Source organism: Rhinolophus sinicus, chromosome 12 (genome assembly GCF_057876585.1).
Source record: "Rhinolophus sinicus isolate RSI-liver-muscle chromosome 12, RSI-T2T, whole genome shotgun sequence".
In the NCBI taxonomy this organism is placed as follows: Eukaryota; Metazoa; Chordata; class Mammalia; order Chiroptera; family Rhinolophidae; genus Rhinolophus; species Rhinolophus sinicus.
This window is the reverse complement of record NC_142512.1, coordinates 25,176,106-25,193,829: the sequence shown is the minus strand read 5'-3', so window position 1 is coordinate 25,193,829 and position 17,724 is coordinate 25,176,106. Positions and strand designations below refer to the sequence as shown.

Genomic DNA, 17,724 nt, shown 5'->3' with positions numbered 1-17,724 from the left:
TTCACTACCTTCCCTTCTATCCCTCTCTTCAGCGCAGCGCCTGGCTCCTTTGGGATTTGGTGAGGGAGAGAATTCCTCCTGGGAATTGGGAGCATGTGACCCTTGGCTTCTGATTTCTGACCCCCGACCCAGCTCAGCTGCCTCTTGAATCCCGGGTGATGGTGCTGGGTTGGAGGGAAGGTGGAGAAGTCCACTGTGGAGTGGGTTGGGGTTCATGGTCATGGTGGTGGCACTTAGTGGTGACTCTCTTTGAGATGCCATCCATGAATGGGGTTCCAGAAGTCTCTTGGCAGGTAGCAGCGCCAGTTCTAAGCCTGCATCCCTGGTGCCAGCTTCCTGGCCAGGGAAGCTGTCTGCCTCAGGGGCTCTGAGGCAGGAAACAGGGCTGCCACCTCTTCTCCTTTCTCTGTCATGGAACTCCAGCCTATAGGAGGGAATTCCAGCATAGAGGGTCTCCTGGTTCCCGGTTCACCTGTCTAGCAGGGGGAGGGAGTTCTTACAAATGCTTCATTCTGAGCCTCAATCTTCCCATCTAGAAAATGGGGGTACTGATACCACTTGCGATAAAATAGGTGAAGGGCTCAGTGCAAGGCAGACACCGTGGACACCTAGGAGAAACGTGAGCTGCCACTTAGTGCCTTGTCTAGAAGTGGCGAGGGATTCTCAGATCAGTCCAGATGGATGGTGAGGGGAACATGGTGTTGGGGTGGGGTCAGTGTGGGAAAAGGTAGAAACAGAAAGAGCTCTTCTTAGGTGGCTGGGCAGTGTCCCAGCTCCCAGAGCCAGCATAAGGATGGCCTCAAGGGCCCCACCCATGTATAGGAGCTCAGGAATGCAAGGGAGATGGTGATTTGCATGTGTTTTACATGTGCTTTGCATATGAAAATCTACCTCGAAGTTTGTTCTCACGCAGCTTTGGAGCAAACTGGCATCTTACTCTCTGCCTGATCTGTTGTGTGTCACAGCTTGAATGGTGCCTCCCTTTGGGGTGCAAAGGCAAAAAGGGCCAGGGGGTGTTTCCAAAGCCACACAGAGTATAGGGGGCAGGATGAAAACAAAACCCTAGGTCTCTGGTTCCCGTTCATGCATTTTTCTACCACATAATCATGCGATGATGATGGTGACGATAAACATAGTAATACCAGTGAACACTTAATAAGCATTTGCCTGCATGCTGGGCACAGCTGCAAGTACTGTACACGCTATCTCATCCAATCCTCATGCTAACCCTAGGAGGTAGTAGATGTTAGGATTATTCCCGGTTAGCTCTTGAGGGCACTGAAGACAAAGAACAGAGAGGTTAGGTGACTTTCACAAAGCCACAGAGCTGGATGTAGCAGAGCTGGGGCTCACATCTAAGCAGTGTGTTCCACACACCCTGCACTTGTCCACCACTTCCTACATTGCAAGTGCACAGTGGAGGGTCCTTCCTGGACCCAGGATCTGGCCCTGACCACCCCAGGCTCCAAGCTCCCCACCTCCAGATGCCCTAGTACTGACCTCTGGCTCAGTGTGGGAGGGGTGGGGCCCTTCTGAAGGGGGCTCCTGCCCAGAGATGATTAAAAGTTGATTGCCTTGAGAACACTGTTTGTCTCCCTGTGTCAAACCCAGAACAGCCAGGGAGACAATTGCTGCAGGAGGCACATTTGTTAATCTCTCATTCGTTAATTTATTTTATTTTCCATCCTCAGAATTAGGACGAGCCTCTTGAACTCAATATGCAAATGTATGCAAAGCAAGATGAACAGACATCTTTAAAAGCATACTTTTTTCCCCTCCTCCTTGCATTAGTGGAATTGCAGCTCACCCCAGCCATTGGGTGGAGGGGTGGTGGGCAGATGTGGGGAAGGGGGTCCTTTGTCACTTTTCAAAGCAAGTCTCTGTCCACTGGCTCATCTGTCCCGCCCAGAAGCCCTCTGCACTGTGTGTTTTCATTATCATCCCCATTTTACTGATGAGACTGATGAGGCTCAAGGTCACACAGGAAGGCAGGGGTGGCGCTCAGACCCGGGCCTTTTGAGTCCAAATCCCATTTGCTTTGCTCTGCCCTGCACAGACACACCTTCTCCTGCCGCAGCCTCACCACTAACTTCTTTTCTGGCCCTTGTGCCATGGGGGAACTGCAGCTCAGGTGGCCTGGCTGGGGCTGAACTGGACCAGTGGCCCTGGGAAAGGTCGCCTGTGGGGAAGGGCTGTCGTAGCCCCATAGCAGCGGCCACCACGCTCTCCTCCCAGCAGCCCTTCCTGCAGTTGGCCTTGGCCCCTTGGCCAGGAGCTGGAGAGAAGCTCTGCTTGCTGCCCTCTCCTTTGCCCTGCCCTCCCCACAGGGCCCAGTGGAGCAAGTTGTTGCTCGCCAGGTGTTTCGCTAGCTCTCGAATCAGCGGCCTTGGCCTAATTGCTAGAAAAGCCTTCCCCAGCTCTCCAGGAAGCAAAACCTGACAGATTTCCCAGCAATAGTCATGTTGCTGGAGGGGGAAGTGGAGAGAGGAAGAATGACAATGAGAGAGAGAGAGAGAGAGAAGTTAGTAACAGGACTTCCAGTCTCTAGAAAGAAGAGCCCCTCTTCTTTCCTCACTTCTCCTCCTCCTGCCCCCCCCCCAGTCTATTAGGAGCCCCTGTTTCGGAACTAACATCCTGAAGAAAGAGTCCAGAGAGGAAGAAGGGCTTGGGGACTGGAATGGGGGGGGGGGCGGTGGAAATGTAGAGGAATGGGATAGGGACCCCTGGGAAGAGGCAGAGAGCATCAGAGTCTGAAGAGGCGACTATGGGTCAAAAGGAAATGAATAAGGGGGCAGGGACATGCTGCTACATTCTTCAGTTAAACCCCCAGTGCGTTTGTGCAGACTAAACCCTGAGGTTGGCATATCATCCAGCCCATGCCCTGTTTCCCTGCCAGACGGCCCCACCCCTGGCTCAAAGCCTTCTCCTGTCCTCAGAGACCTGCGTAGTCAGGAGGCCCGAGGACCCGGAGAAGACAGCTGCCTCCCTGGGCCCCTCACACCTGGTCCCTGTGCCCATGGAGCGAGTTCTAGGCTGCAGCCTGTAGCTTGGGGAGCTATGCCCAGGCGTAAAGCAGGGCTGCAGCCTGGCGTGGAGGGAGAGGTACCCACCATCTGTTCTGTGAAGACACGGATAGCACAGGTCCCCCAGACTCCTAGCCCTAACAGCCAGCTTCTCAGTGAGCGATCCAGGGTCCTGAGCAGAGGGACCACGACAGCCCTGCCCCAGAGTATCCGCTACCCTGCCCTCCCCAGGGCAAATGGGCACCACCAGGGCACCCACACCCAGGGCGCTTTCCTTCCAAACCCCTTCCCTTCACCGAATTATTCTCCAGCATCAGGTTTTACTGGGAAAGAGTAGGACGGAGTTTGAAAAATAAACATTTTAAAGAGAAATCAATAAGTAAGGGAGCAAGCCACTCTTTCCCCCTTTAATTTTTTAAAGAAAAAATTAATTTTCCCTTTGCCTAAGTACCTGTCACCTTAAATTAATGTCTTCAAGAGCGAAAATGATGGAGAAGTTGGGTCATTAGGCAAATTTTAATTAGAGGCTCAGATGTCCTTTACTAATAAGATGTTACATATATTTCATTCTGTTCTTGCCTCCGTACTGTCAGAACATCTGCAACACCACAGAGGGCCGTGTGGGGCCACAGAAGTGAGGCCTCAGGGAGGAGGGGTTGGGGCAAGGGAGGGAAATGGTGGGGGGCTTTTTCCATTCGGGGGCTGGGAAGGGCAAGGGAGGGTGATTGTGGGGAAGGTATTTCTGTTTTTCCCCCAGAAAGGGGGTCCACTCCAGGGCTGCAGGGTGTGTGTGTGCATGCGCGCGCAGAGAGGCAGTACAGCAGAGACAGAGCAGGTAAGGGGTTGGGTTCTGAAGCCAGACGACTGCATATTCACATTTAGGTTCTAACTGTGAGTCCTTGAACTCATTACTTAAGTTCTCCGTGCCTCAGTTTCCTTACCTGAAAAAATGGGGATAATGTGTACCTACCCGCTACGGGTGTTGAAAGGGTTCAACCTGACTTGATTAGAAAGGGGCCTGGCAACAGTAAGCTACACGTGTGCCCATGTGCTACCCTCAGGGGAAATTCCGCTGGATTTGGACTCAGCAGGCAGGGCTTGAGCTGTCCATCTTCCCCTTCCAGCCTGGGTGACATTGGTCGGCCACCTTACCTCTCCGAGCGTTTTTAGGTTTGCCATCTGCCAAGAGGTTCAGAGATGAGAACTGGGAGTCTACGTGTCCCTCTCCGGGTGGGACAAGACTCCGCTGAGACATGCAGTGCACTCTGGGAAGTCCTGGCCATGAGGCGGGAGGTGTACCTGCTCCCACTAACCTGCTTACCTACGGACAGTGCTGATCGGCACCCATGACAGGGTGCAGCTGGCGACACCCCCCCAGCAGGTGTGTACACCTGTCTGTGGATGTGGTCGGGGAGGGGGTCCTGAAGAAGCTGCTCCACGCCTCTGGATGGAGGCGTCTTTCCCTGGCTTTGCACATGGGCATTGTCTCAGCCCGGCCCATGCAGGCCACACATGCAGGCACAGAGCTCCGTGGCCCCTCCCAGGGCCCGCCTGCGGCCAGGGACAGCGGCACATGCGAGATTTAGCATATCCCACGCTGTCTCTGTCCAGATCAAGGCAGGAGCTTCTCAGACCTTGTTGTGGGAACTCAGGTCTGAGGGCCCCTTTGGCCCCTCAGGGAACGCCACTTCCCATTTCTGGGCTTTAATTTCCTCCAGAGGCCATTCATCCTGGGGTAGGAAGACATGCTGGCTGTGAGCCTCACCCTGGATGTTCTTGCTCCCCTGGCAATATTTGGGAATGAGACAGAGAGTAGAAAAACACACAGGGTGTGTGAATGGGCATGAAAGGGCGCTCCAGCATGGGAAGCACCTACCGTGTTCCAGGCCCTGCGGTGGGCCCTCCGCATACGCTGACCTTCAAGCAACCCTGGAGACACTACCGCTACCACTTTTTACAGATGGGAATGTTGAGGGCAGGTGAGGTTCTTAAGGTCACAGGACACATAAGCTGACATTCAAATCTAGATCCGTCTAGTCTTTGATACTTTCCTTTGTAGATAAGTGTGTGGGCTAGTGGCAGGGCCCCGGGGAGTGTCAGAAAGTCCCATAGCCTCTGTGGGAGAGAGCACCTGTGGTTCAGAGGCTGTAGGTTGGAGAAGCTGTGTGCCTTCCCCTTCCTGGGCTTCCAGCTCCCCCCGGTGCAGTCAAGTGAACTTGGGCAGCTTCCCCTGAGACCAGGTTGGGAGGACTCCCTGGAGAAGAGAAATAATGCAGAGGGTTGAGGGGCTGGTGAGGGGGACCAGGGCTGAGTTGAAGCTGTCTCTCCTCCTGACTAGTTGGCCCCAAGTTCATCTTTGGGGCATGAGGTACAAGCTGAGGGCAGAGCAATTGCTGGGGCCATTACTCACCTCAGCTGCTGCTGCTCTCTGCGCCCAGCTTCCCGGGGAAAGATATGGAAATTGCACTCATTTTCCAGGAACAAAGAGGCCAGCTCACAGACCTTGCAAGCTTCTTACCCCCTTGCTCTGCTCCCCACCTCTGCTTGGTCATGTAAGGACTTCTGCTACCCTGAAGAGATGGGTGGAAAGACAAAAACAAATGGAGCAATAAGGCAGAGAGCTCAGAAGGGACTCAAGAACTCCTTCCCCCTACCTCTGGGAAAAGGGAGCTGGGGCACCTAAATGGTGGCAGGAAAAGTGAGGGCAGAGGCATTGCAGGCTAATGGGGAGAACAAATTTGCTGATAAGGTTAAAAGGAGCTGGGGGTAGCCTGCTGGTGCAGAGGAAACCCAGACTGGGGAAAGAGAATTCACTTCTTTGGTCATCTGTTATATACAGAGCTCTTCTACACATGCTAGCTCATTAACTTCCTGCAGTACCCATCATCACCCCATTTTAAACACTGAGTAAACAGGCTCAGAGAGGTTAAGTGATTTGTCCAAGAACACAGCATTTCAGGTGGCAGGGCAGGATTCAGACAGCCGTCCTGTCTGATGCCAGAGCCTTTTCCACTTTACCACGGTGCCTCTCTCCTGCTCAGGAGTTGGGAGTTCTGAATTTCAGAGATGGACGTCAATGCTAAATTGCCATGCAAATCTCTCCAGGCATCTGGAAAATGAGATGATTAGACTAGATAATTTCCAGTCCCTTGTAGTGCTGCATTTCTGTACTTAAGAGGTGGGTGTTTTGGGGCTTCCCCCCAACGCAAAATTGAGAACTCTGAATGGCTTGGAGGGGCATCAGGACCGCTAGGCTGACCTTTGTCCTCAGTGAATTAGAGTGGAGTCTCGTTGCCTCTCAGGACCTCACCATTACCACCTTGAGATACTGAGTCCTTTGGTTATTGGTTCTAGCTCCGCAGACCTGGAACTGCCAGCAGGGAGGGTGGTCAAGAGACAACCGAGTCTCTGGGCTCCAGCGCACAAGGAAACCCGAACACTCTCTCTGTGGCACAATAACTCCTCTTTTCTCGCCCCCTCCCTCTAAGCCACAGACCCCAATTAGCAGTTTAGCACCCAAGTTCCCAGATGCTTTCCTGACATTGGATACACTGAATAATGGAGATGTTCCTGGGGCTGAGATGAGGAGGGTGGGAGGTAGGATGTGAACCTGTACAAATGTAGGAGAGAGATTTCAGACTCCGGGGGGTTGCACTTTCTTCACGCTTTTAGGAAGGTGTCTGGTTCCTGAAAGGACTCCTGGTCCAAGTAGAATTTTCTGATAATTACCGCCATTCCTCTCAGCTCATACTCTCCGCCTAAGTACTGAGGAGTGAGAGGAATAGACAGGCTCTGCCTGCTGGGGGAGACCACTCCTTGTCCTGTGGGAATCTGAACCCAGCCGGTGGGGAGCAGTACCCAACCCTCCAACATATTGTGGCTGCCTCTCTCAGCTAATTCCTGGACTAGTGGGGAAGAGAGTATCCTTAGCGTCCTTGTCTTTGGTCTGAAGGAGTTAGGGGGGCTGAAGAGGGAAAATATAAAATTCAAATATAAAAAAAGATGACTGAAGAAGCGTATTCAGTTTGCTGGAGGGGAGGTCTCTGGGTCAGGTGGTCGTTCTCTAGGACAGCCCAGTAAGAAAGTTGGGGTGTGTGTGTGCATGCAGTCTCATGCCCAGGACACGAACTCTCATTTTCTAAATTTGTTTGGCAGAGACTATAACAAAGAAAGCCTTGAGAAAAGGATTATCTTGTCCTGTTCCATGTCACTCGGGGCAGAAAAACTGAAATTGGGGACAAATGTATAAATATCATGTCTCCCTCTATCAAATTGAAGTTGTAGGACTCTGTACTCTGTTGAGTTATGAGAAAAAGGTCTGAGAGTCATAAGAGCACACCCGGTCACCGTATGACTTAGGAAGACTCCTTTTTCCTCTTTGGGCCTCAGTTTTCCCATCTGTAAAATGGCTAATTGAACTTAGAAAGTTTCTCACATCTTTTGTAGCCCGGGATATGCTTGTTTTTGTTCTTGTTGTTTTCACCTTTTGAATCTTCTCAACCAGTTTCCCCTTGGAAGTAGGATCTATTCATGGTTCTGACGACCTTGGGGTCAATGAAAATCACCCATCTGGCCCAGCTAGTCATATTTTTTTCCATCTGTCAGTTGTCAAGTTTTGTGTGTACATGGGACAAACACACATGTGATAATCAGATCTGTGAGTGACATAGCTGAAGTACAAGACTCAAACCTTGCCTCCATGCAGCTTGTGCGAGCCAGGTCAGGGCTGAAGGAGCTTGGAGGACATTCCAACCCTCTAAATGAATAGTAATGTTCACCCCTGGTTGCGTTGGTTAGGACTCCTATTGGTGCCCATTTCCCCAAACGTTCCTGTTTATATGGAAGAAGGGTCACGAAGAGGAACTATGGGGAAAGGGAGGAAAAAAGGAACAGCTCATTTACTCACATGGCTCTTTCTTCTCCCCCATGAGATGAGAGTAGGTGTTCTATTCCATAATGTTGCTGTCGTCCTTTCCTCAATGATTTACATCCATGACCTTAAGGTTTCCCACCAAAATCTTAAGAACCTAAGAACTGGTCTCAAAGAGGCCACTTTTCTCTCTCGTTATAGCTTGAGAGCACCTAAGGGTTTGAGCCTCAGCAATCTGAAGTTCAAGGGGACTCTGCTTTCTTAGATTTCTGAGGAAGTGTTCAAAGTCTTTGTATATCTGTATATCTGAGAAGAGTGAGGCAGAGAAGGGAGGGCAGAAGAGAACCACCTCCACCATTTATTGGATCATCATGCTTTGGGTGTTTTACATATATTATTTTTTTATTGAGTCCTCATGAGAATCTTGTGAAAAGGGATTTTTGTTATACATTTGACAGATTTGGAAGCAGAAGTCCAGAGAGATTAAATACCTGGCCCAAACTTGCAAGTGGTAGATCATAGTTTCCAGTCCAGAATGCATCTTCTACTCCAAAATGAATGGCAGGTCCAGGGGTAAGAACAGAATTGGCTTAAAAGAATCTCTTAGTGAGTCTTCAAATTGCCCATCTTTTCCCATCTGCAGCGCTGTCTTGGTTGTAGCAAGTAAAATACCAGATTCCCTCTCAGAAAAAGTCCATCCTTCTCCTTTCTCTGCAGAACAGGGCTAGGGTGGGGCTTCTGCCTTTTTATCCTTGCCCTCCAGGTCTCACATATGCCTCTTGGGAGAGTTTTCTGTCATACCAGTGGCTTTGCAAAATTGGAAATGTTCAAACAACTGCACTCTGCTCCACAAGGGTTGTTTGATGGCTCCCTAGAATAGTAAATCCGCAGGTGGGGAGCAGTCCTGCTGAGACTAACTTTACTCACCCACTAGCTCCTGCTGATGTCATCTTCTCTCCAATTGTCACCTCTACATCGTGTGTAGGGATTATGTGAGGAGTAATGATGTGTTGGGGGAGGAGCCCCCAAAACGCCCAAAGGAAAATACATTGTTGGAAATGTGATAGAATTGTCAACACTAATTTGAAACCAATGGCATCCATTGTGAAGCACAAGTTATGATTCTGTTTATTCTGCAGCAGTGTAAAAATTGCTCAAAGGTCACCAAGAAGGGAAATAAAAGCAAAGGAAGGTTGGACAGGAGTCGCCACATCTAAAACAGTCACGACCAAGTTTGCAAGCATGAATCAGCATCACGGACAGAAGCAGAGCTTAGGATGCAATGCACCCTCCGCCTTTTGCTCTTTAAAATGCTGCTGTGCCTATGGCTAGGGTCAGGTGCTCCAGCTGGCAGGCCTCCTTCTCCTGACCTGTTTATCTGACCCCCGCCTCCCCTTTGCCCTAGCTCGGGCATCTCCTGGGGCCGTGAACAGCTGGCACTGCCCTGGCATATTTTCAGGACGAACTTGCTCCTTTCAAAGCTCAGGCCTCCGACACGGAGGGCATCTGGGCTACTCAGGCCTCCTCCCCACAGGGTAGGTGACCTTTTTCTTTGATGGAGGAGCAGGTGGATTGGTTTGGCTCGAGTGAGGATTTTTCTGTGACAGGTGGCCTGGAGCGATTGGGCAGAAACCTTCTCCCTCCCCCCACACACCCAGGAGACTCTGGCTGCAGGATAGAAGGAGAAAAATTAAAACTAAGGTTTATTATGGAATTAGGGCTATAAAACCACAGCCCAGAGCAACGCAACAGCTATAGCCATAAAACTAGAGCCCATTTAATCATGAGCTAGGTGCATTTATACATTAAGTAGGAACATTTGTGTACAGGTAACAGAGAGTAACTACTGCTCTTCTGTTTGTGGCAATAACTGGGCCTTTATGGAGTTTTTGTGGCTGCTTAATCATGGTGAATGGACAGAGGTCTGGGGTGGGAAAGGTCAGTGGATATAAAACTGTGGCTGAGGTTGAATTTCATGACCAAGGAAGCAAAGTATGGTCAAAGTCAACTTTTCCATGTTTCTGCCTCCAAGAGGGAGAAGCCTAGTGTCCAGGTCAGATGAGTGATGCTTTCCTTTAGGATTCAGGAAGCAAGATGTCTTGACCGATTCCTGGGGTGTTCCTTCCCCAGCCCCTCCAAACCTTGGTTCAGTGAGTCGTGGTCTCGGTCAGTATTTGAAATTCAGCTCTGGGGTCTTTGAGTTCGGGTTCCTCCCTTTCCATTTGCTAAGGACTTCTACCCTCCCCCCCCCCATCTGTCCCAGTCTTATGGCAGAGGTGGATCTGTGGGGTAAGGCTTTTGTTGCTCCCTAATTTCTGGAAAAGGCAAAGAGGTACAGTTGACAGATATCCAGAAATGTCTTTAACAACTAATGACACATTCTAATCTTTAAATCAATACATATTCACTCAACAAAATTGTGTTGAGCACCTGGGATAGGCCAGGCTCTGGACTCAAGGGGTGTAAAAGTAAAGCAGACGCAATCCCTTCCCCAGACAGGTCCCAATTTGGTACGGCTGTTGTAACAGTAACAAATACATTATAATGGGGGAGGCATCCCAATAAAACCATTGTCATATCATTATTGGGGGCTCATTAATGTATTAACTGCGGCTAATATTGTAGAGACTGAGATATACTTACCTGCTGCAAAGGGACCTAGCAGAGGTGATTAGAGTATGTGGAGACTTCTTTTGTGAAGGGAGAACGCCTGTGATTCTATGAGAGAGGGTCAGATAAGCCTCTCCCTGTGGCTCAACTGAGACAGCTCTCCTCCCCTACTCCATCCTCACCCCAAAGATCACTTCTTTCTGCAATGACACTCACCACCCTCCACCCAATTTCCGAGCCCTTTCTGGGCAGTGAGCACCTCCAGATCCAATGTTCCCTTAACCACAGTAATCTGATAACATGAAACGGAGGATTGAGGACACATTTGTTTTCCTCATGACTCAGGGCTCTCTGGGGCTTCCTTCCATGTCCCTGTGTCCCATTACTCTAGTTATTTGAGAATCAGCAGTTTATGCAAGGAATGAAAGTATTCTGAGGAAGATGTGAGAACTTCAGGCAGTCTTTCGAAGGGAGGGGGTGTTTGATGTGGGGCTTTGAAAGATGGAGAGACATGTACTTAGCTTGGTTTCCTTGCATGACTGTTGCAGGGGGTATGAATAGGTAGCTGACTTACCCTGTTCCACCTGCCTCGTGTCCACTCTGGGGAGGCCACTGGCCCCAGCAGATCTGAGCATCCTTCTGCTGTCTGAAAGGATCACAACCCAACACTCTGTAGGTTGGTTCTTGTTCGCACTTTCCCGAGGCAGGACATGTCCTACCCTTCCCAGCTCCCCCTCTTCCCCTGCAAAACTTATTTCAGCAATCTGTACTGCTTGGAATAACCTGAAGATATTCACAGAACTTGATCGTTCATGAGGCTTTCCACTTGGGCGTAATCAAAGCCCTGCAGTGTGGACAAGTTGAGAAAGGATTGTCAGCTTCATTTTATAGACACGGAGCTTGGGCCACAGAGAGATTGCCTTAGGTGGCAGAACTGGGACAGAACTCAGACCTCTTGACTCCAAGGCAGGGCCTTTTGGCTCTGCCAGACTTGAAGCTCTACCTCAGCCTAACTTGAAGTCCTGTTGTTGCACGTGACGCTCATTTCTTCTTTCTTGGTCTTTGACAGAATCCTCAAGGGGGGATTCTCACATGCTTTGAAGTCTCCTGGGCGTAGCCCACATTTCCTGAATAATAGTGATAGCTGGAAATTTTAAAACACCATTTGCATGCATTGTTCTAAATGCTTCACATATATTAACTCAAAAGCTCACACAACAACCCTATGAGGCAGGTGCTATTATTATCCTCACTTCACAGATGGGGAAACTGAGGCACAGGGAACTTAACTTACCCAAAATCCCACAGCTGGCAAATGGCAGACCAGGCAATCTGCTCCAAAGTTTCTATTCTTTACCACTACACGACGCTATCTTTCCTATGGAAAACACATTGTAGATTTAAGTTCAAGCCCTTGTTATGCTTTCACTTGCAGTGTGACTTTGGATGAGTCACTTAACCTCTCTGGGACTCAGTTTTCTTTATTGACAAATAACAGCAGTCACTCACATTTCTATAACGCTTTGCAGTTTACAAAGCGCTTTGTCAAGCATCACTCATTTGATCCTCACGACTGTCAGTGAAGAAAGAAGATGACAGCCTATTTTATGCATAAGAAAACTCAGGGCTCCAGGATGTGGCCGAGGTCACACAGCTAGTGTGCACTGGAATAAGACCTGGAACCCAGGCCTTGGTGGTTTCTTGGACTTGGACTAAATGCTCTCCAGGAGTCCTGTCAGCCCAGCTCTTTCTCTGTGCTGGGAAATTAAAATTCTGGGGTGGTCTTGGTTCAGGATGCTACAACCAATTACCAGAGATTGGGTGGCTTATCAACAATAGCAATATATTGCTCACAGTTCCAGAGGCTGGAAGTTTGAGATCAGGGTACCAGCGAGGTTGGGTTCTGGTGAGAGCTCTCTTCTGAGACGCAGACTGCCTACTTCTCTTTGTATCCTCACATGGTGGGAAGAGGGAGAGAGAGAGATCTCTGGGGTCTCTTTTATAAGGGCCCTAATCCCATTCATGAGGGTTCTACCCTCATACTTAATTACCTCCCAAAAGTTCTACCTCCTGATACTGTCACATTGGAGGTTCAGATTTCAACATGTGACTTTGGGGGAATACAGACATTTGGTTCATAACGGGTAGTGGTGAGCTCTGAGTGTGGGGCTGGTGGTACAGCCCGAGCTGCTGGTATGGATAGCAGCTATTCTGTGCACAGCACTCACCTGGGCATCTGAAGTCATCCTTTGCAATCCCTCACCAACTCCAAGGCTCAGTGAGGGCCTCCCACAGACCACCCCCCCAATAGAGGCTGCCTTGAGGAAACCACCTCTCAACCTTCTCTGCCCCAGCCTGAGCAGCCCGTCTCCCTTGCCCATTCGTTATTTTTCAGGTATGAACCATAGGATGGACCAAGAAGCCTCTCTGAGTGGAGGCTCTGCCCCCAGAGAGGCAAAGGGAAAAAGGACAAAAATATAAAATAAAGATTATGCAAAAGAATTATCCTGCATGTTTCTCCTATCTCCCTCATCTCCCTGTGTAAATTACCCTATTATTCTGTTCCCTAAGGACTCCTGGTCGTCCTTATTTCTTCTTTTGAGCTAAAGTCATTCATGCAGCAAATTAGTTCTTTGCTTTGAAATAGCTCTGATTGTAGCAGTTGCTGCCACCACCAGCAGCAACACCGTGTCCCCGGACAGTTTCCAAAAAAACAAAACAAAAAGAACAACCCTCAATAACCATCCCTTCCTTCTATTCTATTCACATGCACAGAAAGACACGGGGTGCCCATTTCCTGGGAAATGGAGTTCTTAGAAAGGCAAGTACATAGGAGAGGGAGTACAGACCTAGGTTAGGAAGTCCTAACCTGGACACAATTCAGATTGGGACAGAGAGAATTACAGTCATCAAGGCCTTGAGTCAGCAGCCTGAAAACATCACTGTTCTCACCCCTCAAGAACCAAGCCTTGGTTCACCTTGGGTGACTGGGGAAGCAGTGTAACCAGAGGTTGAGAACCAGGTTTTGGTGTCAGGCGCTCCTGGGCTGTCCTGGGGTTCTTCCACTTTTTAGCCATGTGACTTTGGGCAAGTGTCTTAGACCTGAATCTGTAAGTTTCCTCATCTCTGACACATATCTCACGCCAGACCCATGTATTCAGTTGCCTACTCAGCATTCTTCTTAGATATCTAACAGACAGACTTAACATGTCACAATATAGTCTTCTGATTTTCTCCCTTCTAAATGTGCTCCTGCCATTGTCTCCCCATCTCTGTAAATGCCAACTCCATCCATCCTTTGCTTAGGCTAAAATCCTCAGTGTCATCCTTGACTCTGCCCCTTCTCTCACATACTAATTCCATTTTGTCGGTAAATCCTATTGGCATGATTTACAAAATGTGTTCAGAATCTGCCTACTTCTTCCCACCTCCACTGCTACATCCTGAGTCAAATCACCATCACCTCTCACTTGGTAATTTCAATAGGCTCCTGACTGGTTTTCACACTTCCCTCCTGGTCTGCAACGTGGTTCTTTAAAAACATAAGTCAGTTCACATCTTGCCTCTACAAAACCTTCCAGTGGCTTTCCATATTGCTTAGAGCAAAACCCAAGGATCTACACAATAGGTACCCTTCCCCCAGTGTGGCTATAATTGTTATTTATTTGGAGGTGACACCTGTAAATAGTTATTTGCCTTCCTATAATTCTGGTCTTTTAACATTGCACAATATAGGGTGTGTGTGTGTGTGTGTGTGTGTGTGTGTGTCTGTGTGTGCATGCTTGGCAGTGGGATTGAGATGGGATGGGGGGACAAATGGCACTGAGAACAGGTGAGTTTACTTGGCAGTGAGATCTCCACCAATATCTCCTGTGGTGATATATGTGTACCCCCAGCCTTCTCTCAAGGATTGATGACATCTCTCAATGCCTCTTCTCTACTCATAATGGTACCCTGTCCTCCTCTATCACTCTATGGCTGTGGGTCTCAGCCTTCCGCCTGGGAGAAGAATTGAAAAAGCTTGCTTAAAGGGAAGATCCCACCTCTTGAGATCCTGATTTGTCAGGAATATAGGGGTGTGTTTAACAAGTGGCCCAGGTGAATCTGGTATGGGTGATCATAGCATGTATATAATATCATAAATTATAATGTACGTGAGATTTAATTATTTTTAAAGTGTTTTTAAAGGTTAAATTTTTGTTCATCTTCAAAAAGGAAGATTTAGAAATAAACTATGTCAATAGAAGCACAATGCAAATGTGGTCAGTATACGTATTTAGATTTATTATGTCCAGATGATGTCTTAGGTTAGGAAATATGATGGGGTAAAGGCCCACCCAGGAAACTGAGATTTTTGAAGGTGAACTTCACCACAATTCAATGGACAGATCTGAATAAAAAGTGTTCATTATGGGCTCCCTCACAGAGAAACAAGCTTAAGAGTCACTTAAACTGATGTTTTCCTCAACTTCTGAAGTTTCAGTGTGGACATAACAATATTGTCAACCTTTTTCTCTCCAGACATCCAAAAGGAAACGTCTACATACTAATGTTGCCTAGTTCTTTTGGTCAGTCTTTTGTTTTAATCCCCACGTTGGACATTATAACAGTTATTCTTCTCAAAAGACAATGTTTACTTTATATACATTTGCATCAATTTCTTTGCTAACCAATCCAATATGTATCTGAGATTTTCCTTCTGGAACCATTTTCCTCTTTCCTGAAGTAGATCTTTGAGAAGTTGTTATAGTAAAGTTCTATTAGTGGTAAATGTTCTAATACTTTGATTATTTGCCCATATCTTTATTTCACCTTTGTTCTTGAAAGATGGTTTTGCAGGGTAGACATTTCTAGATTGATGATTATTTTTCTTAACACTTTGAAGACAATCCACTGTTTTGGTTTGCATTTTTATTTATGAGAAGTCTACTGTCAATCTAACTCTAGCTTTCTTGTATATGATCTATCTTTTCTCTGTAGCTCTTTTAAGATCTCTTTAGCTTTAGTACCCTGTAATTTCACAGCAGTGTAAAAGCATGTTAATGTAAATTAAAAAATCCTGCATGACATTTTTTGTGCTTCCAGTGTATTTGGATGTATTTCTTTTATCACCTATAGAAAAATGTCAGTCATTGTTACTCATATATTTACTTAGCTTGATTCTCTCTATCTTCTTCATCTGGGTCCCTGATTAAATGAATGTTAGGTCTTTTGATTCTGTCTTTCATATCTCTTCTCCCCTCTTTCATTATTTTCCAGCACCTTCTCTCTTTGAATAATTTCATCAAGTTGATCTGCCAGTATACTAAATTCTTTCTTTAGCTTGTGTCTAATTTTCTGTATCCATTTCGAGACGTTCTATTTGGTTCTTTTTACAAATATTTTTGATAATTTTATGGTCTATTATTGCTTGCTCATTTTTGTGGTTTTTATATTTCTTTAAATATTTCATACCTACTTACTTTGTTTTTTATGTCTGATTATTCATCAAATATTTATTTAGTGTCTATTACGTGCCAGTTACTATTATAGAAGCTGGGGATTCAGCAGTAAACAAAACATATGAAAATGTCTGCTTTCATGGCTCTTACATGCTAGTGGATAATTCCAGCACCTGAGGTTCTTGAGAGTTTGAATTTGTTGTTGATTGCTTCTGCTTACTTCCACTCATAGTGGCTTATTTTTCTATGTTTGGAATCTTTGATTATGAGTTCATTTTCATCTGTGCATAGTCCGTGAGAATCTGAGGGGCCTAAATTAGGATACTTTCCTCCAAAGAAGACCTGCATGTGCTTCTTTCAGGAACCAGGGAATGTTACTCTCCTGCAACCAGTTTAACTCTCTTTGAGCACCCAGATTAAAGAAGTCTTGGATTGGTTTCTCCACCTTCCCTGCTCCAAGGCTTAACATTCCCACTCATCACTGATGCACATGCCCACAGGGAACTCCCACCTTACAATTTTTTTACTGTGGCAAAATATAGTGATTGTGGTAAAAAAAATTTTTTTTTGCTATTTTAAGTGTACAATTCAGTGGCATTAATTACATTTACAATGGTGTGCAACCATCACTATCTATTTCCAAAATTTTTTCATTACCCCAAACAGAAACTCTGTAACCATTAAGCAATAACAACACCCCCCCATCCCAGCCCGCCGCCATTTCCCATTTCCATCAATCCTTGGTAATCTCTAATCTACTCTCGATCTTTATGAATTTGCCTTTTCTGGATATTTCATATGAGAGGAATTATATAATATTTGTCTTTTTGTGTCTGCCTTATTTCATTTAGGATAATGTGTTCAAAGTTTGTCCATATTGCAGCATGTATCAAAACTTCATTCCTTTTTATGGCTAAATAATATTCCAGTGTATGTATATATCACATTTTGCTTATCCATTCATCTTCAGATGGACAGTTGGGTTGTTTCCACCTTTGGCTGTTGTGACTATTACTGCAGTGAACATTGGCATACAAATATCTGTGTGAATCTTTATTTTCAATTCTTCTGGATATACACCTAGGAGTGGAATTGCTTGGTCATATGGTAATCCTATGTTTAACTTTTGGTTCCTTAACTTAACCAGCATACTGTTTTCCACAGATTCTGCACCATTTTAGATTCCCACCAGCAATACACAAGGATTCCAATTTCTCCAAATTCTCACTAACACTTGTTATTTCCCATTTATTATTATTATTATTATTGTTATTATTATTATTATTATTACCATCACCCTGGTACATATGAAATAATAACTTGAGGTTTTGATATGCATTTCCCTAATAACTAATAATATTGAACATCTTTTTATGTGCTTATTGGCCATTTGTCTATATTCTTTGAAGTAATGTCTATTTAAGTCCTTTTTCCATTTTTGAAACTGGGTTGTTTTTCTTTTTGTTGTTAGTGTTAGGAATTCTTTACATAATCTGGATATTAAACCCTTATCAAATGATTTGCAAATAATTTCTCCCATTCTGTAGGTTGTCTTTTCAATTTTTTGATAATGCCTTTTCATGAACAAAATCTTTAATTTTGATGAAGCGTAATGTATCTATATTTTCTTCTGTTGTTTGTGCTTTGGGGGTCTTATCTATGAATCCATTGCCAATTCCAAGGTTATGAAGATTTTACCCTATGGTTTTTTCAAAGACATTTATGATTTAAGTTCTTATATTTAAGTCAATAATACATTTTGAGTTAATTTTTTTGTATT

The 17,724-nt window shown here is 46.4% G+C and overlaps 1 long non-coding RNA gene across 1 annotated transcript in view; it reads left to right on the top strand.

The window, feature by feature from the left end:
- The window catches only part of LOC141568885 (uncharacterized), a 65,609-nt gene that overhangs the window by 30,612 nt on the left and 17,273 nt on the right, over nucleotides 1–17,724 (top strand). The window lies entirely within an intron of this gene.